Source organism: Myiozetetes cayanensis, unplaced genomic scaffold (assembly GCF_022539395.1).
Source record: "Myiozetetes cayanensis isolate MyiCay16 unplaced genomic scaffold, myiCay2020 scf4, whole genome shotgun sequence".
Taxonomy (NCBI): Eukaryota; Metazoa; Chordata; class Aves; order Passeriformes; family Tyrannidae; genus Myiozetetes; species Myiozetetes cayanensis.
The window spans coordinates 33,898,948-33,924,550 of record NW_026087631.1 but is presented as its reverse complement, the minus strand read 5'-3'; the positions used below and the strand labels follow the sequence as shown (position 1 = coordinate 33,924,550).

Sequence of the window (25,603 nt, the reverse complement as noted above, 5' to 3'; positions counted from 1 at the left end):
AGATAGTGAGTGACCTCTATTTTGCAACTGGGACATCAAAGGCTCTAAAGTCAGATGCTATTTAAAAGCCAAGAAATCTCCTTCATTATTACTATAAAAGGGCTGGCACACATATTTTCTGAAGGATTTCAAATTGGTCATGAGAAAACAAGAAAAAAAAATGCTTTCTACACTAGTCGTCTGCTCCAAACACCTCTGTTTAAATGTCTCAAATTAGATTTTGTTGGAAAAAAGGTACTGGCAGACTCATAATCCAACATACTTTCCATTATAAACTCATTTCTAGTGTAAACTCTGGATGTATAAGCTATAAATAGCAGCACCTTGACTACAACACAGACTTTCCTTGTGTGCTCTGAATTCAAAAGTGATATTTGGACTTCAGCTGATTTCTTTCTTTATAATTCTTCATAACTTCTAACATTTATTCACTATTTATTTACCTTTCAATAAAATCTTGTAAGAAACTATTTTCTGTCTTGTTATTCAGTCTGGGGATAAAGGATGTGTTTGCAGTGGAAGGCCTCCCTTGCTGCTCAGGGAGGGACATCCTGCAGCTCCCTGCTGTGCCATGGCATAGCAAGCAGTAAATCCCAGGAAGAAAAAACTGCCAGGACTATGGTCCAGTATCCAACCTCTCTGTGCTCACTTCAAACTTTTAAGCACCTATACTTTCTCTGTCAATTGTGATTTTATCTTAAATGGAATTTTTTTACCTTCTTTCAGAAGATTCAATTTCCTCAATGAAAAGTTTTAAACTTTTTCTACTCTCTTTCCACTTGTGTGTTCCCTTCCAGCTTCAAAATTCCCTTTTCTTGTGTTCATATGATAAGAATATAAAACGATAAAAATCTAACTATCTAGTGTTCTCTAGGACATCTAGAAATAGATCCTCTAAATGTTCCAGAATACCTAGGACAGTGCTGCTACCTGAAAAAATACCCTCCAACACCCTATGAAAAAGAAATTAACAAAAGCAAAAAAATATTAAAAAAAAATCCCCCCCAAATTCCAGAATAAAACACAAAAAAATACCCCCCCAAATTGAAAGAAAAAAAAAACAAAACAAAAAACCAACAACCTATAAACAAGAAATAACTAGGGAAAAAACTCAAATCACAACAAAACTAAGGTAAACCTTTCTGAAGCATATGAAAGTATTTGAGAATTCTGGGTTTCAATGTTTTACAAGGATAAAGAAAAAGACAATAGTAACTGTGCAGGCCCACTTTTCCTTTTGCTGGCCATCAGAAGAAAGGAAAATGACCCAACTTTCTGGCAAAACAGAGTAGTGGGTACTGTCAAAGACAAATATTTGATTTTTAGCAGGCAAGAGGAGAGGTTAAACAACATCATCTGTACTTCTCAGTCACTGAAGCATAGTTATTAATTCCACAAGACGCATCCACAGCTTACTGCAGTGTTATGCTATAAATCTGAGAAACCTTTTCAGCATTGCAGGGTAGCTGAGGAAACATCCTGACCTGAAAATGCTTTCCGGCAAAGTGTTCCTTGCTGGTCTGTTGCTTGAGTCTTGTGGTGACTGTGCAATACCTCTGAGCAGGGTACAGGACACAGTCACTGCACAGGCACTGCAAGCTGAGTCTGTCACCATCTGTACATATTGGCAGTCAGGATTCTCTGCACAATGGATGTGTATAAGAAAAATGCATAAGATTTCTCCTTGCTTTGAAAGTGATAAATGTGTTCCTGAACACTTCTATGAAAAAAATATAAATATATGTATCATGCTAAATTCACATCCACTTGTATCATATGGCTTCATGCTAGTTGCTGTCTCTGTAATGCTATTTAAGATGTAGGGATGAGAAGTGATTTGCAAGAACTACAAATTATTTTCATGGTTCTGAAGAAAACCTGCTGAATATGAGCTTGTGGAAAGAACCTCCATGGTCCCTGGAGGAATCTCCAGTGTTCCCTCTCAGGGAGGCCCACAGCTCCTATTAGATTCAAAGAAGTTAAAGTATCTTGTCAGAAGTGTAGCAATTGCTGTTTAAACACAACACAATTAACACTTTCCTGGGTAATAGCTTTGGTAGAACCACTCAGCTGATTCCCCTGAACTACTGTTAACAGGTAGAGAGAATCATAGAGAGATCACAGAATCATGGGATGGTTTGGATTGGAGAGGACCACAAAGATCATCACCATGGTGTGTATCATATCTGCCCACAACAGGGATCAGACAGACATCATGATTCTGAAAACATCTTTTCCAGCTGTAAGTCCAACTTCATGCAGGTTTTTCTCCAAGGGAAACTCCAAAGTCAGAAATGGACTCTTCCCCCTGCTAAAGCCTTGAATACACTAGATTATCTAAAATCCCTAGTATCTTCTTTATGCAATAAGTAGTTTAAAATGTGAGCATAGTGTACTAATACCAAACTAACTTGGGGGTGCAACTAATGGTGTGAAAAATGGTGCCCTGGCCCAATGCTCCTTATGAGATAAGTATGACTGCACTGACTGGGCTGAATAAGAGGGGAATGAAGAGCTGACATGGGTGATGTGAGGTATGTTTCCAATGCAGTGGCTTTCCATGTTTTGCTTTGTCTTGAATTTTTTTTCATCTTGAATTAGCCACTTTCCCATGCTTTCATGTGGAGGAGATCATGTGCTCTGGTAACTCAACCCTTCCCTTAGCACAAGCACCACTTTACAAGCAGTGGCAATCCATCCAACCCAAGGAGAGGGGTTGTGCTACAAGACACATTGACAGGCTAGATGGTGTTGTTGGCCAACTATGGAATAATTTTATCTGCTCTGAATAAAGGTATCTAAAAGCATTGCAATTACATCTACAAAATTATAAATTAACAATTTGAGAAACTATAGATACTTTAAAAGGAAAATGAAGTTAAGAAATCAAAATGAATATTATTGGCCTCTGAGTAAATGAGTCAGAAGACATTAGCATCAACAACCTTCACTGTAATTATTTAACATTTTTCAGGCTGCCATATTAACCTTTGGAAAAGTAAATAATGGAAAGTTATACGACTATTTTCAACAAAGCATGAGCCAGAACTGGTTTTTTTTGTCTTCTTCAGCTAGAACAATAACCTTGTTGCTCAAAGCACATTGACCAGATTTTTATTTGCCTTCTACTTGTGTAGATATTTATATCTTTGTAGAGTAAATGCATGGCATTCACATCCAGTGTATTTAAACAAGGTGACTATCAGGTGTTCCACTGCATTGAAAAAAGTTGCATACATTTCCATATATAATTTCTATTACTACATCTATTTTTTTAGTTTTAACTTTGAATCATTAAAATGTGTCACTTATAAGCGAAAAGCTGTAGGCTTTTTTTGTAGGTTTTGTTGTTGTTTCCAAATCTTCTCTGTGTAATTTGTTGTATTTTTTTTTCTAGAAGTGAGATGGAAAGTTTCTGGGGCAGAAACTTTTTTTTTTTTTTTAACCTTTAGAATTCCCAGTACTCTCAGGCAGCCTAGATTATTTTATTTTAATCACATTTACTTTCTTGCAGTCTTTAACATACAGACATCTCTTCTGTATTTGCAATAACCACTGTTTGAAATACTAGAGACAATGGCAGCTCCAAATCAACAGGAGTGCTGGGAATTATTCCAGCTTCTAGTGTAATTGTTACTTTGGGCTCAGTGACTGGCTTGCTGTGATTCAGTCAAGCTCAGAAATCCTATTGGAACTATGAGTTTGCATAAAAACAGTGACGTTGGATCAACTGAGCAATGGTCAATGATAGAGATGGACTCTCCATTTAGTTTCTCCGGACTTCTTTCATTATAATCCACAATGAAATATCTTGACAGTAAAATGTTCTAACTGCTCAGCAAAGCTTTCTTCCCTATTGCAAGTAATACATAAAAAGATAATAACTATTATTTTTTTTCAGATGCCTGAACCTCAAACTGACATTGTGCTCTATTCTCTGCTAATACAGTAACCACAGTTCTCCCCCCTTGAAACAGAAAGGAGCTAAGACAACAATAGTGATTCCCTGGAAGTCCTCTGTGGGCACTTCATTATGAACTGAGAAGTTATCAGTTTGAGTGTCAGGGAGATATAAGCAGTGGGGTACTGGTCTTCAGCTTTTCAATAGAGTTGCCTGACTTGCAATTACACCAGAATTCCTGCAGAAGTGAAATGATAAACTACATTATAAGTATACAGTGAGCACTAATTTATTCCTAATGGTCTCTTTTGTGCCTGTGGACCTTTGGCTATCTTCTAATGTAATTTTATTTGAGAAAGAGGAAAGCAAAGGTCAGTATTGTAGGCAAATCTGTTGGCTCATTCCTCACTGTCCAAGCAATGCATGATATGGACATATTTGAGGTCACTTTGAGATGAAAGATAGCACTTCAAAAGGCTCTTCTAGCACTGAATCAACCATGATGAAGCCACAGCTTCCTGAGTCAATCTAGAGATGTTGATCAGTTTAGTGCTGGAGAATTGCATTAAAAGGTCAAAGCCAAGAGCAATTAAGGGCTGCATGAAAGGAAATTGAAGACTCAATTGGGAAACACAGTGTAAATGAGCCTCATGTTTTCTGTATGCTGTCTTTCTTTGCTTCCTTCAGCTAAACACAGTTCTAGGAGGACTGTTCAACATTTTACAGTAGTAGTTACCCTTCACAGAAGGAGGGAGCTTCCTCCTCTCTATTCTTGTGTGAGGAAAAGCAATTAGTGCAATTTAGTTTTACCTCACTGTTTCTTACCCAGTATTTTTGCTCTTCCTTTTTCCTCAAAAGGCAACAGAAAATGATGCTGGACTGGAGGTTTGGTAAAATTCTGTAATGTCTTCTTTTTTATTCTTAATTCTCTTTAACTTATCTCTGCAGTTTGCATATTCAAGCTTTCCATTACAAGCACAAAGGTCAAAAGACTTTTCTTACTGGGAGTCAAGACTGTTATCTAAAATTATGACTTCAAAACTGATGACCTAATAAAACAAACCCAGAAAATGTTGTGGGAATTACAAGAGTAGACTGTTATGCTTTCTAGGCCACCTGCCATATTTAAGCTTCCATGACAGAGGAGTGTGAACCAAATTCTCCTTGAGGTAAACCCACATGTATTTCCTGTGTGCTCTATTGTCCTTACTAAAGTCTGGAAGGAGTTTATGTACCCACAAAGAATCAGAGTTGCCTTTGTCATGATTTCCTAAAATGACAACATGCATCCTAAAACCACGGGAACAAAAAGTTCCACCTGTTGACAAGCAGAGTGTTTAATTTTCCTTTTGCTCATATTTATTTGCACATTTAAACTGAATTTGAAAGCATTTAATTGGAAAAAAAGAGGCTTTTTCTTGCTTCTGTTTTCCTCCAGACCACAAAGACTTTCTATAAATTTCCCTGAAGGGGAAATAAAGAAATTGGGACTCCATGGCCATTACTCACAGGTGGCATAAACAGAGAGCTAAAATTTATTGAACCAAGATCCTGGATTTCTGATGACTTTGGGTGACAGTTTAGGTAATATTCAAGCCTGACATAAAAAATACGTTAAATTGGCTATTTGGTATTAAAGGAACTTAAAGATAGTGAGCTTTCACATTAGAGACACCTACCTCCCTCTCTTTAGGTGTTTATAGGGTGAGTTCTTGCCCTCCAACATGCAGTCACCATTTTTACACTTTTATCTATACGATTTTGGTTTACTTTTATGTGTAAAACTCAATATAAACTGGACAGTTGGTACTAGTATATATATATATTAAAAAAAAAAACAAACATAAAACCTGTAAATCATAGTTCCATAGCAATTTCTGAAGTAATAATAAAAGGCCAATGAATATCATTGCAGAAGGAGGGTTATTCTCTGATATGATTGTTTTACACACTGTAAGTCAGAGAAATAAATACAGTTTTAATGAAACACATAATCAGCTAGAAGTAAAGTATATTTCCCCAGTACAATGTCAGGAAACAAACAGATTGCAATAATTCAGTAATGGTGCAGTCCTGAACTAGCATTCCTCAGATAAAACAACAGAATCTCCATCAATCATTAGATGCACCAAATATAGGCCACCCTTACAAGATCTGTGTCTCCTGGTCTGGAAATAAATGTCTGTGCTTTCTCTTGACACTTTTCCATAAGTGTGGTAGTTTAATTTTCTGATAGACATCCATTATTCCTTGGCTAAGTTCTATTTAAGTGAAGTTATCTCATAACTCTCTGCATATTTTTTGGTGCTTGATATATCTTGAGAAACAGTGAATTAAGTTTTTATCGACTATCTCTCATAACAGTGATACGCATAGGCAAGGATGCTGTTTCTGTTTCAGATTTGCAGTATATGATTGAAAATAAATAATTCTCAAGTTCTGTGCACCCAGATGAGTTTTGAAATCAGATTGGACTGAACTGTGCTTGCAGAGATCACGTATTTGAATCTTTACATTCAAGAAGGAAGTGTTACCATCTTGACCCACAAACGGTGGACATTCATTAACCTATTTATAATAATAATGGCCAGTCTTTGCGAGCGAAGATCCAGGGAAGGTCTTTACACCTTCCAGCCTGCACATTGGATTTTTTAGGTGAGACACAGTGTGCGCGGAACTGAGCCCACCCTTTAATCCTAAGGTTCATCTGCCGGGGCCAAGCGAGCTTGGACGGTGGCAGCGAGGTCCTTAGGACGTAGGTGGGTTGCCTTTAAGGGCTAACGAGCCCCACCTGCCCGGGAGTGGCCCTGACCGGGAATCGAACCCAGGCCTCCGCAGTGACAGCGTCGCGCCCTTAACCACTAGACCACCAGGGGCTCCATTAACCTATCTAGATTTTGTTAAACCCTTTTCTGCTTGTTTAGATGCCAAAACATCTTTGTAGGTTGTTTTATTTCTGCCTCAGTTTACCACATTATGTTTTTTTAAAACTTTTTTTCCCCAGTTTTTCTCTAGTCAGGCAAAACAATTTTGACTTCAAAGTTCCTTCCTACTTTGCATTTTCTAAAAACCTATGCATATTTTCTATTCACTTATCCAAGTTACTAATGAAAATCTTGAAGTGTACCAATGCTGACTAGCCCTGGCAAAATCCCATTTGAAATGAGCTTCTGTTTTCACAGTGAGCTATTTGTTTCCTAACCAGTTTTGAAAATGTGTCACACTAGTTTTATCAAGACAATATCTCCCCGGCTTGTTTATGAAGACGTTAAAGTTGCCACTATTATTCCCCCATCCTGCTGGGTAATGGCCCACTGGATTTGAAAGTTTTTCTTACTGTCTGATTTGATCAGAGCTGAACTTGCATTAAAATGCAGATGAAACCAGATATGGAGGCTGCTTCTCTCAGCCTGCCCATGGGGCAAAACAGAGTGAAATGCCTGGAAACTGGAAGCAATAACCCATTCATTGGCTACATTGACTTCACCTATAATAACAGCTGAATTATTGTCCTCTCCATTCACTGTTTCAGCTGGGCAAAATATAGAAAACCTTTGATAGATCAACACTGTCTCTCCTTGGTTCTTGGCTCACAGAGATGACCATTAAATCCTCAAAGTACATTAGAGCAATATGACGTGATACCGGTGACCAGGTATACCACAACATGCACAACCAGACAAATGCACAGTCACCACATTAGTACACTTCTTAGAATTATTCAGATTGGAAAGTACCTTTAAGAACATTAAGTCCAACTGTATTTAAAGTGCACCAGTGAAAATCTGTTCCAATGAAACCAATCAAAGAATATATATGATAGCATCTGAACAAAACAAGAAAACCAAACAAAAATATCTGCCTGCCTGCATGATTTGCTAATAAAAGCTGAATCACACTTTGCCCCGCCCATTTTATGTCTATATAATCAAAGCTACTAAAGAAACAAGTTACGACTTCACATTTTGCTTCAGACATTTGGAAATCTGGAAACAGAGTTTCAAAATAAAAACATGCAGGTAAATCTTTCAGATTATTCAAGAAATTAAAAATGCAGACCTTCACTGCTGCATGCAGAGCATTTTGGGTGTTAAAAAAATTACCTTAAACCATAGGCAGTGTGATCAGAGAGTGGTGGCACCGTTACAGTCTATTATAGTTGTACCACGTGTATCACTGCAATTTCAGTAAAAGAACCACCATACCTATTGCAATATTATTTTTCTATGATACTATCCCTTGGTTGGGCCCAACACTGCAATGTTTTCACATTTTTCAAGATGCTTTTCCTATTTTTATGTGACTCAGGCATGGGTTTCATTTTTGTTTTTTGCTTGAAAAATATGTGTATGGAAAAATAAAAAACAAAACCCACATAAATATTTTGGACTGTAGAATGTATCTTCCCAAATGTTAATGAATAGACGGGTAGTCACTCAGTTTTGACTGGAGAGTTTGGGAAGCTATGTTAGCAATTAATGTTGGGGTTTTTTCCTACATTATTCATCCACTTCTGTCCAGAGATTCCATAGGGGCAGGCCTTGATTTCTCTACTCTTAGTGAGTGTGCACAGTTTTACTTAATGCTCTATTGATATCACTGAGGTATCTATATCTATAAAGCTAAACAGATTTGCGGGTTAGGAGCTTTATGCATTGCTTTTTGATGAGATATGTGTTATGTTATGGATTCAAATAGTTTTATTCACTGAGGCCTGTTTGAGTTTCTATGGATCTCACTGAATTACTAGTGTTAGTAAAGTTGCCTATATATTGTTTTCCTGGATCAGAATTTCACAGTGCAGTGAGATTTATTGTGGGATTTGATCAGAGCTGAACTTACATTAAAATGCAATACTTATAGACACCCATAGATGCACAGAGACTGCCACTTGTCTGTGTGTGTAGGCATTAATGCAGGAAAGGAATTCTGGACATAAAAAAATGTTGATCACAATAGATGTAAGTATACCTCATGATATAATTCACTAGTACTTACTGATACAATTTAGATGATGAGTTACCAGGTATCATCACACAAGCAGTGCAAATTAACATATGATATGCAGAAAAAATAAAAATAAAAAAAGTGCCCCAAACTGCCAAAACTTAATATATCTACTTGCAAACACACAGACCAAAACTGATCAAACCAAATCTGAACTTTCTCTAAGTAAGTCCATGGCGGGGGTGGGGGGTGGGGGGGGTGGATCTTGATGACCCTTGATGACCCTTCCAACCCAAAGCATTCCATGATTCTCACTTTTCCTTCTTTCTACACTAGAGTAGCTTGTCTTCTACCACTTAGATTTCTGGCAAACACATTTCCAATCTAACCTGTCTCCGTTGCCCATATATTCCTTTAGACTGCAAGAATTTTAAGGTAATTAGGAGATATTATTAATGGAAAGCTGTCTCAAGATAATGGTCTCCTGCTATCAGACAAATGCCAAGATGACATTTTTCGAAGCAAGAGTTATATATATCTAGGGACATTCTTCTGGTCTCATGATTTTACTTCTATTATGCCAGACAATTAGGGATGCAGATTTTGCCCTTATGTGCCCTGCACTAGGAAGTGGCAGTGACTCCGCGTGCCAGTGACACCAGCGGAAAGATTTGTCCTGGGAGAGACTCTGCAGCCTTGCAAAGACTCTCATAAACACAGTTTGCATGTCTCTACATTAGCAGCTCTTGTGATTCACAGTACCAGAGCTAAAAAGACAGGTAAGTCACCTACGAAGCAGAGAATCCAGTTAATTAACCCATTTGATGCTATGGTATTTCACCCTCCTAGACTTTGACTCATATAAACTTTGCCTGACTAATGGAAAAGCAGATTTCCTTCTCACTTTAGCTGTTACCTTGTGCTCATGTTAACAACCTCCTATGTCAATGTCTTGTGTAAGCCTTGAGAAAAGTTTTCAGAGAATCAGTGCAAGTTACTGCTATGTGATTTCTTAACGCACATATTAAATGTTTGTTTTCAGAGCTATTAATACTGTTTAAGACATAGATTCTGTTGTCCTAATTAAAAGAAAAAAAGAAATGTTTTCAAAGCTAAGAGAATGAGCAGGACACAGAAACTAAGTATTCTGCTAAGCGTGATGTTGCCATTTGATTTACTGTTCAATGATGAAAATCAGGAGCAAGTAAAGCACAGGAAGCTTGACTTTGCCATGTATTTTAGTATTTCTTTGTTCCAGTAGCCATTGTGGCACCTACTTGAAAAATGTGGGGTCAGAATCATGGATTCACCTCCTACTTTGGCTACCCAGGGGATGACTGCAGCGGAAGCTGTGGTGATGGCGACATTTTAAAAAAGCTTAGGAAGTAGAAGCATGTAAACTGGTCACATAACATAAATCTGATCACAAAGTCTGTCCAGATACATGTTTGCCTGCTTAAAATTTTGTAATTTAATGGGATCCTTTTTAGAGATATAAGAAATGACAGCACCTGAACATCTGCCACTGAATAAACCATCCAGTGGGGGAAAAAAAAAATCCTTTCCCTAATAAAGAGAGAGGGCAGTCTAAGCTATAAGTGTGTGCAATGTCTGAAGCATGTGGAGATAACTGGCAGGTGGGGAAAAAGATGGGGAGGGTTTATGAACTTTTATCAGCCACCAGAAATAATACATTTTCTTTATCCATGCCTATGGATAAAGATGACAAATATTTGCCATGACAGAATATTCAGGGACAAAACAAAAGTGATGTTAACAAAAGCACATCCTAAGTAATAAAAGAGTTCTTCTGGAAGGAGCTTTGAAATCCTGACTGCTGAACAAAACTTCTGCTAAGAAAATATTTGTACAGAAATTCCTCCACTTTTGCAGCAACAGCTCAGTACATCAAACCAAGTGTTAAGTTACAGCTATTTGTCACTGAGTGATTTAACAAGTCTTTGGAAACAGATATTAGTGGCAAATTATAAATAAAAGATGAACTGATTTTTGTCAGGTCTAATGGGCACTTAAAAAGCAGAAATAACCTCCCCTAAAAATCTATTAAAATAAAAATCAGAAAACAAAAAAAACAGATTATTTTGTTTTAATGATAAACCCGAATAAAACTTACTAACCACTTACAGTTAAATAGCACCTGAATTAGTTACAGATGTTGTGAATAGAAAAATCTGCCAAAAGACTCGGCAATATCCACTAGGTGGCATGCGGTGACCGTGTAAAATCGCCTTATCTCTACAAAACCTCCCATTCATACAGAAGATAAAGAACTGCATTATTAATTTATACCACCGCATCCACATTACACCTAATATTTGTTTAGCCAGCTGTTTCCTCTAATCTTCCTTAAACACGATTGATTGAAATCCTAAGTATATTCAAGCTTTTTTTTATTTTTCCCCCCAAAGAACATTTTGTTACCTACAAGTTACAAGCTCCCTTTTCAAGTGCAGCACTGTATGTTACAGTTACTAACAGCAGACAGAATGTCTAATACTTCCTCACAACCAACAGAAGCAGCTTGTCATAAGAAAATAACTTTTCATTTCCGTAGAGTTTTAAGCAATGAAATACACTGTCAGGTTTACAATGAAACAGAAATGCAAAATACTTCAACTTCCAAAGATAGCTTAAGTACTGCTTCAGTGAAAAGGCAAATGAAAAGCAGAAAACACTAATTTCAGTTCTCACACTTTAATCCTTGCAGTGAATTGGAAAACTTTTAATATATTTAAATATAAGCAATTGCAATGTCTTTCTTTACTTGAAGATCTTAAAAACACTTTTTAAAGGGTGGTCCATATTATTTCCAGACTTTTACTGACGGGCAAGGAAGTTGAACAACTTCATTAAGTATTGATAATAGTTCTTTTGCCTCCAGGTTGTGATCAATAGTCGACAAAAATATTATTGTTAGTCACAAATCAGCATAAAATCAGAAAGGCTAGGGACCTGCAGTACAAAACCTCTTCTTATTATTATTACAAACTTTAAAAATTAAAGTGTATTCCACCACGCAACTGAAAACTCTCCACCCTATTCTGAAACCTCTTCTCCCCCTGCTTCAAAACTTTAGGGTTTTGTTTGTTTGTTTGTTGGGGGTTTTTGTTTGTTTGTTTTTAGTAGGCTGTTTTAACCAAGCTCACTGAAACTGAGAGGAAACTGAACCTGCTATGTTTGTTGTGAAAGGATGCTTTGCTGTGAATTACACTGTCAGTGTAATTCTCTGAAGAGGACATTTCTGTGAATAATACTTTTCTTCATAATGACACAGAGCTTTTTTTGTCTTTTTTAGTGGAATCTGCCTATAGATTCAGGATTCTCATTAGGAAGACAGGCACAATTTCAGTGCAGACTGGCAATGTCTTGATTATTACACTGACTTTTATTTTTGTTTAACTTGAAAAAGCTTATCTCTACATTTCTGTCCCTACTTTGCTCTAACTGCTGCATTGAAAAGTATCACAAATCGATATTTTCCCCCCACTTTCTTTCTGTTCCTTTCTACATTCTGTATTCTTCCCTTTCCCCTTGACACTAAATGTAATACAGGTAACTACACAAGGGTTAGATTCTCAGATAATTCACCCAGAGAAACTTGACTTAGCTATGCTATAAGAAAATCCAACGAAGCAAGAGCTGCCTCTGTACAGCACAAGGATTTAGCATTCTGCATGACGTGCCTTAGCACAAGGCTACAGATTCCTGGTTCCCTCTTCATGGGAGCTGAGGATAATTTTCCTGTTTATGATAAATTTCTCCATGTGTGAAAATAACCTGCCTCTAGAAACTCTGTTTATGGAGAAAGTGTGTATCCATAGTTACAAAGCCTCACTGCATATATGTTCTCAGCTACCACTTCATAAATTCTTCTAGCAATCTTTCCCTAACAAAACAGGACCCTTCCCAGATTGCTTCTTCCCACATTTAGGCACTAAAATAGACTTGGTAGGCATTAATACAAACTCACTGCTGTTAATAACCCACATGATTCTCTTGCACACATTGTTAGGTTCCCAGAGCCTCCTCGAGGTGTTATATCATTTACATGACATCACACAGCCACTTACATGGCAGCACTTTCTGCCCTGGAAGATCCAAGCAGTAATTAAACCCTCACTAATTATATACAAATAGCAATAAACCTCCTTGATTCAAACATACAAATGCTTTCCAGCCCTTTCTGTCTAAACCTACCACACAAGTAGTTTTGTCATGAAAAACGTTTAGAATGACAACTTAGTAAATGTTTGACCCCAAACCCCAAACACACACACAGTAAAATGATACAATTACTGCAGCCATGGATCAGCTAATATGCAGCTACACATATAAAATGCTGCAGCATCGAACTTTCTTGGTGAGTGGAGATGATACAGAAACCTGTGCCAAATGTTATTCAGACTTTCTCTAACAGTAAATACCCAAATGTGACATCAGTATGCAACATATCACATCTTATCAAAATCTTATTCAAAGTGGATGGGCAGTACTTTGTACAGACCTACTTCCAGTCTTTGAAATGTTTGTTCAGTATACCATCCTCTAAACTTCTAAAAGCATCTGAACGGATAGAGAAATACCACCCCCCCCCAAAAAAAAAAAAAAAAGCAAATCTTTGTGAGATGTGTAATCCTGCAGGAGAAAGTCACAGAACAGGAGAACACAACTTCTGTCTTTCAGACGGAGTCTGCAGTTGCAATTTGATCCCTGCTATGTTAATACAGAGCGCTTAAAGTCAGACATTGAAGTTACCCAGTTTCAACCCGTCTTTCATCCTCACCCCCTGCCCCAGCTGCCAAATTAGATAGCTCAAAAATCCCTCCAGAGCAGCCCTGCAGCTGATGCCACAGGCTCTGCTCACTGGATCCCCATCTGACTTAGAGAAGCAAACGAGTAACAAACTTTCCCAAAAGTTTGGTTAGGGGTTTTTTTTTGTTGATTTTTTTTTCTTTTTTTTTTTTTTTTTTACCTTGCGCAGAGCTCCCGAGTTGAGATGCTCTCAGAACTCTCCAGCAGTTTGGGACGGAGGGCAGCGAAGTGCAGAGAAAGTTTCTGGAGCTCACCTTAAGTCAGTGTGTGCGTGTGTGTGTCTATGTCCCGAGTGTCTCTTTGTGGCTCTGGGTGGCAGAGGACCTGATTCAGGGAAGAGAGAGCCACTTTCTCACCGAGAGCAAAAGAAAAGCAACACGTCATGAGTTAAGTACGCCTCCAAGATCTCTTAATTACAGCTCAACGTGCTTCCTTTCAGACCCCAGGAATGGGAGGAAAAAATAAACCCACACATGCCGTTTCCCTCTCACACACCCACACTCACCCACCCCCGCCCCAGCGCGCTGTCCTCTCCCTCCAGGTCCCTGTCCTCGCCCCTTAGGTCCAGCCCTCCCAGATCCACACCTAAAAAAGCTTCTCGCTATGCATACAAGTCCCGAGCTAAAAACTACACGGAGCTAAAAAAAAAAAAAAAAAGGGTGGGGAGGAAATCATAAAAAAATAACACTGAAAAAAAAAAGGAAGAAGTTGGTAGTGTTCCTCATGAAGGCACCATTGAATTTAGGGATTTAGAGTGTGTGACACCCTGAGAAACATGACACTTCTGACCACTTGCCTCTGCTCATTCCCTGCCCCCGCTCCTTATTCACAGCCCCTCCACCCACCACTAACTTTGAGGTTGAAAACTTGGTTTCAGACAGGGAGAAAGTGATGCATGAAGGGGGTGTGCAGTGGGGAGGAAACAGCTGGACCCAACAGGATAACCCTCTGTTTTTCTTTTATCCCCAACTTCCAGTTGAATTATTAATCCAGGAAACAAACCCAGCTTCTCTTGTTACACCTCAAATACAGAGCACACCTTGCTCAGGACACTGGCATCACTAGTTCCTAATGTCAGGCAACTGCTGTCCCCGAGTCTTTACGCAATTTCTGAGCAGCACCTGAGGCCAAAGTGTTCCTCCAGGATCAACAATTTCTGGGTTGGGGTCCATTTCCCATCACGAGACACACAACCCCAAAGGAGTCTGCTTAAAACCCATGCAGCATGTGGCTTTAACCCCCTAAATGCCATAGAAGGAAAAACATGAAGATTGAGTCTCCCGTCTTACAACTGTGGATAAAAGGTGATGACGTTGTATCTATAGATGTGTCTTATTTAAAAAAGCAACTGATCCAAAACCAAACCGCAAATCAAACAACAACAGATGAAATGAAAAGGGCGGGGGTGGGGGGGAAGGGAGATGGGAAAGGTCAGACTGTAATGATATATTACAGGTTGGCAAATTTGGGCTCAAGTAATGTTATTTATTTAAAGCACGTGTCACTTTCCTCCACTAGAAAAAAAATAAGGTTCTTGATGCCTCATCTCCAAACAGCAGGAAATGTATGTGGAATTCTTAACCTCTACACAGGTAGCCTGGGCAACTTGGTCTTGTGGATTAATTTTATCCTTCCCCCCAAGCCCCCCAAACAGTAGAATGTAACTGTGTCACACCCACGGCAACTCTCCAACATAATTTTTCATTCTGGACCCTGCTAAACTTTTATCATTGTGGGTGTCAAACTATCAGCCTGTACCATCAAAAAGAGGCTGCAGCCCATCAATCCTCCTCAATCAGGAAATGCCAGAGCTTGACACATCCTGGTGCAAAGGCACATTTGAAGGGACGTCAGTTTCGGCAGTGTCACCGAGCAGGGGTCACTACTGCTGTGTCTCTGCCGCTACTTCACAGCACATCCCAATGGAAGGAAAAATAAAACAAAAATAAAACAAGCCCCAAGCAAATAAACAGGCCTCTGCCTGGAATTGTGGAATATCCTAACTTGGAAGGGACCTACAGGGATCATGGCCCTGCACAGGACAGCATCAAAAATCCCATCTCTGATATATTCCGTATTAAAACAAGCACTTTCAATTAAGTTTAACCTATTATTTCCTTCTGTATTGCACTTGTGTAGTATTTTTATACCCTCTCTTAAAATTGTATAAAAACCCGGGAGAATGGGGAATAGAGAATATTGATTGCCTGAGAGAAAGAAATATCAGGGTTTGTGGTTATTAATAAAAGGAAAAAAAAAAAAAAAAGAAAAAAAAGACGTGCAATGCATTTGCCCGGTGTAACAATGCAAAGTACAGGTGTTCACAGGGGAGGATTTTTGGGACCGAGGATCCTCGGGGTGCCCATTCCCGGGATGCATCCCTCCGTGCTGGGGCACCCCGACGGTCGGTGGGGGTTTGCTCACACCCGTCGGAGCCGGGACCAGAGCTCAGGGGGTGCACCGAAGCCGTCGGATGGGGCGGCACCGGCCCCTCCAGCCCTTCACAAAGGGACGTTTCTTCGGGGTGGCGATGCCCGGCCCTCCCCGTCGGTCCCGCTCCCTCCCCGCCGGGGAGGAAACGGCCTCATATTTCAATAACAGAGGGGCTTTGATGGGGTACGGCGAGAAAAAACACATCCCTGGCGTCAGGAGGAGCCGGTGGGGCCTCGCGGGCGGGGAGGATGCGGCGGGAGGGATGCGGGAGGAATGCGGAATGTGGTACCTCGGTACCTTAGCACCTAAGCACAGCGTTGAGAGGACACCGAGGACATCGGGGACACCGGTGGCCCAGTCTGTTCCCTTCGTCTGGGCCCTTCTCCCTCCTCTATCCCTCCCCGTCGTGGTGGGATATCCGGGGATGCTGCTGGAAAAGCTGGACCCACCCCCAGCACAGGCAGCAGAGTTTTTCTAGCGGCCGTCGTTTTTTAATAGGTGTTTATTTCCCCATCCCTCTCTCCTTCGGGTTGTTTATTTGTTTTATTTGTAACTGGTTTGAGCTGAGAGACTCCCAGCTCTTCTACACCAACGCCCTGTGCTGTGGGGCTGGAGTCTTTTAGGAGCCCTATCTTTGGTTTAGGGGCCCTATTTTTGGTTTATTTTACATAGTAAACAAAAACAAACAAACAAAAAAATCCCACAAAGTGAACTTGTGTGGGTGGGTTCTCATCGTATTTTTGTTTCACAGTTCTGGGTTCTCATTGTAATTTTTTACAGATCTGGGTTTTCATTGTATTTTTTTTTCCAGTCATATGTCAGCCTCAGGTAAACTAAGAGGATGAAACATCATAAGAGTCTTATCATAAAACCTTCTGGTGTATCTTAAGATTAATTCTGGCACCTTATAGTGGTTTGAAGACCAATTACTAGAATAGTGTTGAGCTGCTGGTTCCTGGATACTAAGAGGATATATGAATGGAAAGTTCAGCTTTTCCAGTCATCCTTCAGGCTCTGAATATTGCTGTGAGAGATGCTGAGCAAGATGAACATTGTTTTGGGGTAATAGGTGTGTTTCCATGTATTAAGCCCTAGAGAGATGTTGTCATTTTGTTGAGCAAAGATGTAGGTTAGAAACAAGTAAAATGTTAATTGTGAGGTTTTTTTGATGAGACAGACATGATTCTGCAGGAATTTTGGGTTAAAACCAGAAGCTCTGCTTAGCACAGTGTGCGCTAGTGTGCTATCTCAAAGGAACTTGCCTGACTGGCCCTCAACAAAGGTTGAAAAAAAAAAAAAAGGCGATTTCATACGGTTCTGTCAGATTTGGAGGCCTAATCTGCATATCTTGATAGTGATGTGTCTGTATCAATCCTGTGGAGGGTTTTAGAGAGATGCACAGTTTAACTCCATCTGAAGAGCTGTTCCACATGCAGACCACTGCTCCATCACGTCCATCATCCCTGGGAAGCACTCAGTAACCATATCTACAATAGTGATCAAGGATGTTTATTGCCTTTCTTCCAAGCATAGTTTAGATTTTAATTTTTTTCCCCTCCTGGTATCTGACCATGAAAAGGTGCAGAATGAAAGCTGTTTGCTTAAACCCAGGTGAGATAAGATGAACGGATATTAGGTTTTGCTTTTACCTGGGAGCACTGTCATGATGAGCAACTTCATAGGCCTGCTGATTATTATTCCTGGCACCTCAGAACATGGCAACAACTCCAGGAAAAAAAAAAAAAAAGAACATTCAGCATCATTGTATGAAAGACTTTGAATTTTTGTTTTTTAATGTGGACGCAAAGGTGGCATTTTCTGCAAAGTGAAAGTAGTGATTCATGTTGCATTGGACTGCTGTGGAAAGGAATTTGAAAATTCCCACTGGTGCCACTTAAAATTGGCTATTTTCCAGGATTTGAGGATAAGGATACTGGGAAAAGAGCAGCTAAAACACAGTCTTCCTGATAAATCTAAAGAGCAGGAGAGGAAGACTTTCAGGGTTTTGTTTTTAACAGGTTTATCACTTGCTCAATTTTGGGTTGTTCAGTTCCTGATTCACTTGCTTTTAAAGCTCATAAAAGTCATGCCATTCTAAAATCCTTCTTAGAAATTTTCAAATCTCAGTAGTTGGTGCCTGTCTGGGGTTTTTTTTGGAGTGAGAGAAGGGTTTTAAACCATAAACATACACAACTGATATAAAAATTAGAGTTCCTCACTGTTGCAATGTAGTCCATTTAGGATTTACTGAAAAATCAGGTGTTAGGAAACAGTGCCAGGGATATCTTTCTGCAAGAAGATTACTGGCCTATGAGAAATGCATAGTCCATTCTTCTTGCACAAAGAATCTTCTTCAAATTTCACTATCGTTCTGCTTACATGTATCTTCCAGATCAGTAATGGATCTGCTAAGTGACACTGGTCCCAAAGGCACCTCAGACACTGCCTCAGTTCTATTTGTGGCCACTCACCATGACTTATTTGCAGGGAGTTGCTCAGTCTGAATCCAGAAAAAGAGAAGGAATCAGCTTGGCAGCAGAAACGAAGCACACTTGATCCCAGTGAGGAAGAAGATGTAAAGTAAAAGCAAATAATGGGATAAAAAATGTGAGTTGTGCACTTCCTCCATTTGGAAAATTCATCAGGATGGATACTGATGACTCACTGGTACCAAGCTACAGAAACCTACAGGAAAAAGCCAGTAGAATACACTCTTAAAAAAACAAACCAAAACAAAACATACAAACTAAACAACACCTACACACTGATGCAAATTTTTTACTGAAACAAAAAAACCCACAACCCTCTGAAGAGAAATACAAATACAGTGAAAAATCAAGGAACATCCACTAAAAATATACGTAATCTAACCCCCCCCATTACTTTTCCAAACTGACTGAAAAAAAAGGAAATTATTTTATGCCATCTGAACGCCAGCTTTCCAGTTGAGATTATTAATAGATTCTCAGTCTACAGTGTTTTCTCTTTCTTTTTACAAGTTGGGCTTTTTACACTATGAAGCTGTTTTATTCAGACTAGTTGTCAGGTTTCAGTGAGGCAGTCATAGCTGTTTCATACTCCTGGCTACATAATCTTTTCCTTTTTACAATATTCTCATTTCTACCACTTAAGAAATGGAACACCAAAAAAAAGAAAAAATAAATAAAAAAAGCACATCACTTCCTCTGGAGATGGATGTATTGGCTCTGTGAAATTTGCGTGGTCTTCATTTCATCTGATTGTATCAGGAGAATAATTTTTGCATAAATACACTTTTGACTTAGCACTTCATCACACAATCTTTACACTTTTCTCTCCAGAATATTCATTGATTTTTGTCTTTTGATCTATGTTATCCTTGCCATGAAATTTGATTTGACTTATTAGCAACTTGGGCCACGTCCAAGGTTCTCTGAAAATCCTTTTGCTGTTAATACTGTATCTCACAAGTAGTTGTGCCTCTTCCACACACCAGAACAAATGTGGGTTGTTTTTAATTTTCCCATCTTCTGTAAGCACTGTAAGTTTTGCTCTTAATTATATTTCTGTTTTCCATTTAGACCCTGAAAATGAGTTGGTGGGACAGAAGTAGAGTGGGATGAAGAAGCAAAGAGGAAGGAAAATTAGTAAGACAAGAGGCAAGACTTTGTGGTGTCATTAATAAGCAGAAGCATCTTTCTGCCACCAGCAAGTTATAAAAATACTTTGCACTTACACTATGCCTTCTGCAGATCTCACTGGTGTCACAAGTATTCCTGCACTGCACACCTCAGAAATAAGCAGGTTTTACTCCATTAGATAGAAAAACACCCCAACCCAACCCAGGAAATATGCCTTAGGAAATTATAAGGAAAATACTGAAGCTAATCCTTGAACTGCAAGTTCAGTAGTGGATAAGATACTTTTAAAGCCAAACTACCACCTTCAGTCTTCTTAAATGCTGAATTTTTCAGATGGTTGTCTCAGTTTAAACGAGACACAAGTTTTTTGCTGAGGATGTATTATGAGGAAGACCCAAACTCCTCCCCCTAAGCAAAAGAGGCTCCAATTGAGAAAAAATGTGGAAAATGGAAGAATAACAGCCCTTTAGTGCAAGATATATGTGTATTGGCAGAAAAAATGAAAGAATGCAAATAAAACAACCAAAAAATAATCCTATACCCCAAAATAATCCCCTTCAAAACAAACAAATAAACAAACAAAAACGGTAAACAGTTCAGTTTGCACCCTTTAGTGCAATTCTAACCACAGTCAGTAGGGGGTGCTGTTGGATCACTGGTGGCTGCCACATAGGGGGCCCTCCGGTGTGCTGGAGAAGCTGAAAATGGAGATCTTCCCTCGTCCTCACAGGAGAAAAAAGGGAAAAGGAGGCAAAATTAAAAAAAATAATAAAAAAAAGGTCCTTCCCAATGACAACTCACTCTGCTCTGCTGGCTGAGTCATGTGGTACGGCTTCCCCTCTCCTTTGACATGCACAAGAACTGCTGACAAAAAAAAAACAGAGTAGGAGAGGCCTCCCGAACAGTTTCTCACTGATAAAAATCCAAGCAAAACTCCTAGCTGGCAGACAGGCCGAGAACAAAACCACCTCCGAGCTCCTGCCACCCGGATCCCATCCCAGCTCAGGCAACAACAAACTTCCGCCCCCACTTTCCCAGGAGAGGAGGAAAAAAAAAAAACAAAACAGTAAAAAAGAACTCTTCACCCCTTCCCACAGACAAGATCTTGAGGGCCATGAACTTGGAATGTGGTTCTATCAGCCACTTCTTTTGTGTTAGTCAATTGCCTGAGCCACAGCAAATCTGCCCATTCAACATCCCCTTCACACAGTGGGCAGGGGGAAGGGAAAATTCCTGCCTACTTTCTAAGAACAAGAAAAACCATAAGAATGGCCATTAAGCTGAAAGAAAAACCATCATTTCCTGTATATGACTTGATTTTCTTTTACCATTCTCATTTGTTAAAATAATACATATGACTGCAGTGTCAATTGACTCTCAGAAACAGTCAATGAATGTCCACTCTGACTGTTGGAAAGCCACTGATTTCTCTCTGTGTGATGAATATATCATACCAGGTCCTCTTCCACACAGACTAGATAACACTTTTCAATAAGAAGGAATATGACTGATCTTTGGTATTTTCCTGAAAGACATGATTTCAGGCTATTGTGGTGTTCTCAAAACCAGAAGTGAGTCTGAGAAGTGGCCTTCTCATATGGAAAACTACGGCCGATTTCATTGAGTTTTGAATCATTACCAGCAAAACACTGCTAAACTGAGGCACCGTTCCTGACTGTGCTGTCATCTCTCAAGCCATTCAAACAGATGACACTTCCTATTACCATCAGGCAGTCCAAGCTACTAGCAGTAGGTTTCTTTGCTTGCCTATTTGTCCTCCCAAGCACTATTACAGGGCTGAAGAAAAGATTTTGCCAGTCTTCAAAATGTCCTCCGTGTAACCTCAGTGCACCTTCCAACCAGCTGGTTGTACTAACATAAAAAAGAGATAGCCCAGCTTCCCAATGGCGCATTACAAAGCATCCGTTTTGCAGGTAGAGACCATTCCAGTGACCTTGAGTAACTGGTGTCTACTTGTGTTGAGACCTGTGCTGGAGTAGAATGGTGCTGCAGGGGTTGCCAGTTTGCAGTGCATTTGTTTTGTGCTGCTAAGTGGTGTTTTCTGAGGCATGGGGAAATGTGGGAAGTTGTATTTAAGTTAAAATAGGAGTGCCTCTAAGAATTTTAACTTTGGAGGAACTTGGACCATGGAGTCCATGCAGGAGCCAGTAGCCAGAACAACTTGGCTGTCAATGAGATGTTGGACACCAGGGCAAAAGACCAGCTGGTGTCCAGAGGAAGAACCTTCAGGCTTCTTGGTCACACTCTGAGGCCAAGTGGCCTAGAAATGTGTGCAACTGAAACTGTGCCACACACTTTTTGTTTGCACATGTCATAGCCTGCGTTTTCAGATGCAGTACAAGGTTTGGATGGGTGAATATTTCTGGCATCCAAACTGCATTCAAAAGGCTCAGACTTCTGCATTTACAAGTTGCTGTCAGTAACTGATCCAGAGAGTCTTTTAAAGAGTGTATGGCTCACCCTACCTTATTTTACAGCTTCCATACTCTGTAAGGAGCTATTGTATTACACTTACAATACAAAAACCCCTTCCTTCTCCATCAGACTGAAACAAGAGAAGGCTATGGTATAGTGCTTATTTGGGGAAAATTATTAATACTCGCTCAGATGGGTATTTCCACTGAAGTAGGATTTCTAGTATGAGTACAGGAGCACACTATCTAGTCCCAATTATCACTGCTCTTTTACGTGAATATTTCGTGTAGGTAGATGAGGTAATATGAACTGTAATGCTGTCAGTGTGTGACTGGTACACTTCTCACATCTCTGAGTAAGGCAATTAATTATTTTCACTTCACAGGGGTTGTGAACAAAATTAAAATTTCTGTAAGAACAGATTCCCTGAAGGTCCAGGGTGACCTCTTTTCTCATTTTGCATGATAGGGCCTTAAATCAAATGCAACAGTTTTCAGTTAATATATTTCATTTGCTGACAGCATGACATTGTTGGTATTTAGGCTTAAATTCATATTCTGTCAAATCTCATTAGTTTATTTTAATAAGGATCATCTTGATTGTAGCTCCCTAGCATCAATTATAGCTAGCATATCTTTTAATAACCATGCAAAGCACTATCACCTCCTTATTTAAGCACTACTTTGTGGTTTCTTATGGGACATGGCTAAAATGAAAGGTGTTAATATTTCAAAAATATTTTATGAGAGATAAAGAAATTTGAGAGGTTTTGCCATTTGTATAGTTTAAGGGGTTTTTCTTCTGACTATTGTCTTGAAAACTACTAATGTTTTTGTGTCCTAGATACCAAGGAATATTTCCTCCAAACAGTTCTGATAGACTGACATGAGCTGTTGAAAGAGAACAAAAGAGCCACAAATATCTCTGTTTTAAAGAACTGACTTGGGGCATTTTGGGGGTAGTGGTGTAGCAGTGACTTGTTGAGCCTTTCTGGCAATTCCGTGTCCGCTGTCATGCACAGCAGCTTGTGGAACTTATTTGTGCCGCTGTTGGAAAGTTATGGATTGCATGGTTCTCTACAAAGAAAGGAGTCACTTTGTCTTTTGAGTCTATTAAACTGTGTTCTGCAGGAAGGTTTCTGTCCTTCTGTTCTGTTGTAATAGAATGCTTCTTTTTTGAGGAAGGCATTTTTTTTTTTACTTGTATGTGTGGGTTTCACAGTATTTTCTAAAAGTGGGAGAATTAATACTTATTATTTCAGGATGTAGATGTCCATACAGATAATTTTGCCAGTCCTCCTTGCTGGGCTTCATCAGTGCAGCTGTACCTACCAATGCAAGAGGGAAATCTGGATGTAGTTATTCTCATTTCCTGTTTACTTATTCTTTGGAAAAACTGCCACAAGGGACAAAAACCTTGTCTAACTTTCGACAAGATGCAGCGAATCATTTATGATACCATCTTTTGATTCCTATCTGGTAGAGTATTTTGAAGTGGAATCTCTGTCAGTGCAAATGCATTAAACATATACACATGTAAGCTATGGTTGCCAAGAACTCAGTAATTTTAAATATTTTGAAGTGCAGCACTTGTACACTGGAGTGTATTCTCACTGTGATTTTAAATGCTATAGAATGTTATTTTTCATTTCTTGAATGATTCAGTGTGGAAAATATTCATCAGATCATAAAAAATATGTTGACTTTGATCCTTCGTTTTAGGAAGACTGAAAATCTTTGCAGTTACTTTAAGTGGAAAATCAATATAATAAGAAAATGATGATTTACCTTTTCATATGGAAATATGTCTTCTGAATGTAGTTAGGAACAGAATCTTAAAGAGACCAGATTCAAAGAATTTTTCCTTTTTTTTTTTTAAATGAGGATGGTTATTTAAGAAAAACAATTTAAATGGGAGAAAAAATCCTGTTCACTGGGGTTGAAATTAACTTCACCTGCATAAATTCTGAGTTATAATCTATGAAACCATTCATATGAGGGGAACCAAATGTTTTTGGAATGCTGAAGTTTTATAGTTGAGAGCTGTGCTACATTATTTAAAGTTGAGCCCTACATAGTAAAAGCCTTTCAGTTTAGCCCAGCTTTCCTCATACTTTTGCAACAAATGCAAATATAGTCTTAGCAACATGAGCATTTATCTGATTTAAAAGATCCATTAATGGTCTGTAGAAAATCTAGAAGAAGGGAAGTAGAGGTAAACACAAGAGAAATGGTAAAATTAAAAAAAATGTAATGAAGACTTGCTGGTCAAAAGATAGAATGAATAGAGGGCTTTCTGTCATTTGTGGAGGACTCAAACCAAAAAAGAAGTTCAGAACTCTAAACACAGGGACCCTTCCCCAGATCTATAAAGAGGTATTTGAAAAGGGTTTCCTATCTTCAGGGCCTTCTCTCCTTTCACCACTAACCATTCACCACAAGCAGCAGGCAAATAAGTAGCTTAGCTGACCAGTCAGGATAAGCCGTAATAACTGCTTAGATTTAGAAAAAACACCACAAAAAACCAACCAACCAAACAAAAACAAAACAAAACAAAAAGTTGGTCTTTTACTACCTTATGTCAAGAAGTGAAGTGAATAATCAAAGTTTTCACAGCATCACAAATAAAAATACCTAAATACCTCCCTTAAATACCTTAAAAGGCATTTTTGTTTCATTTGTACTTTTAAAAATAATTGCTGTGTGCATGTGTGTGCATGTCTTTTTTTAAACCCGACAGTATTTCTGTCCTCACCAATGAAGTGTTCTGTGAAACATGTCGTAGTCATTAAAAGAAACTTTTTTAGCTCTTTGCTGTGTCATATACTATTTTTCAGGAATCTAATATTATATCATATGTATAATATATTTTTGTCCAATTCTTTGTGCTTGATATTATTGGATAATACCAACAGAGATGAAACAATTATTTTTTCAGTCTTCTCAACATTTTCTGTGGCTGCCTTTACAACAGGAAAACATCACTGAAGCAATTTGTGAATAGAATGGTCCTTCTTTCCAGCAGTGAAAAAATTGCATAGTTACAGTAAACTCTTAGAATTTTAAGTATTTAGTGAACACTTTAAATATTACTTTATTTTTTTTCATGTCAGCAAACTTTGAGCCATGTAGATTAAGGCATCTGTGCAATTCACTGGACAGAAACTCATTTTGAAAGAAGTAAGTTTCTGCATGTTGAATTTTATATTCTACACATTCTTCTAATATAAAAATAAAATAAAATAAAATAATAAAATAAAATAAAATTCTCCTGCCTCCCTTAGGCAGAATACTTGCTGATCTTGGTAGCAGCCTTCCAATATTAAGGACTACAAAGGACGAGCCTTAATGAAAAAAAGAAAAAATCCTAGGTTACTAAGGAAGTTCTTTATTAATTTCCATTTTAAGGGAACCAGAAAATTATGTTGTTTAAA

General features: G+C 38.8%; 1 protein-coding gene across 4 annotated transcripts in view; it reads right to left on the bottom strand.

The window, feature by feature from the left end:
- The window catches only part of HAPLN1 (hyaluronan and proteoglycan link protein 1), a 114,735-nt gene that overhangs the window by 42,708 nt on the left and 46,424 nt on the right, over positions 1–25,603 (bottom strand). The window contains exon 1 of one of the 4 annotated variants that reach the window (XM_050329119.1): positions 13,842–13,964. The exons of the other annotated variants lie outside the window; for them this stretch is intronic. The gene's annotated coding sequence lies outside the window, so the exon portion shown is untranslated. Of the gene's footprint in view, positions 1–13,841; positions 13,965–25,603 lie in introns of those variants that run through there. 4 annotated transcript variants of the gene reach the window in all.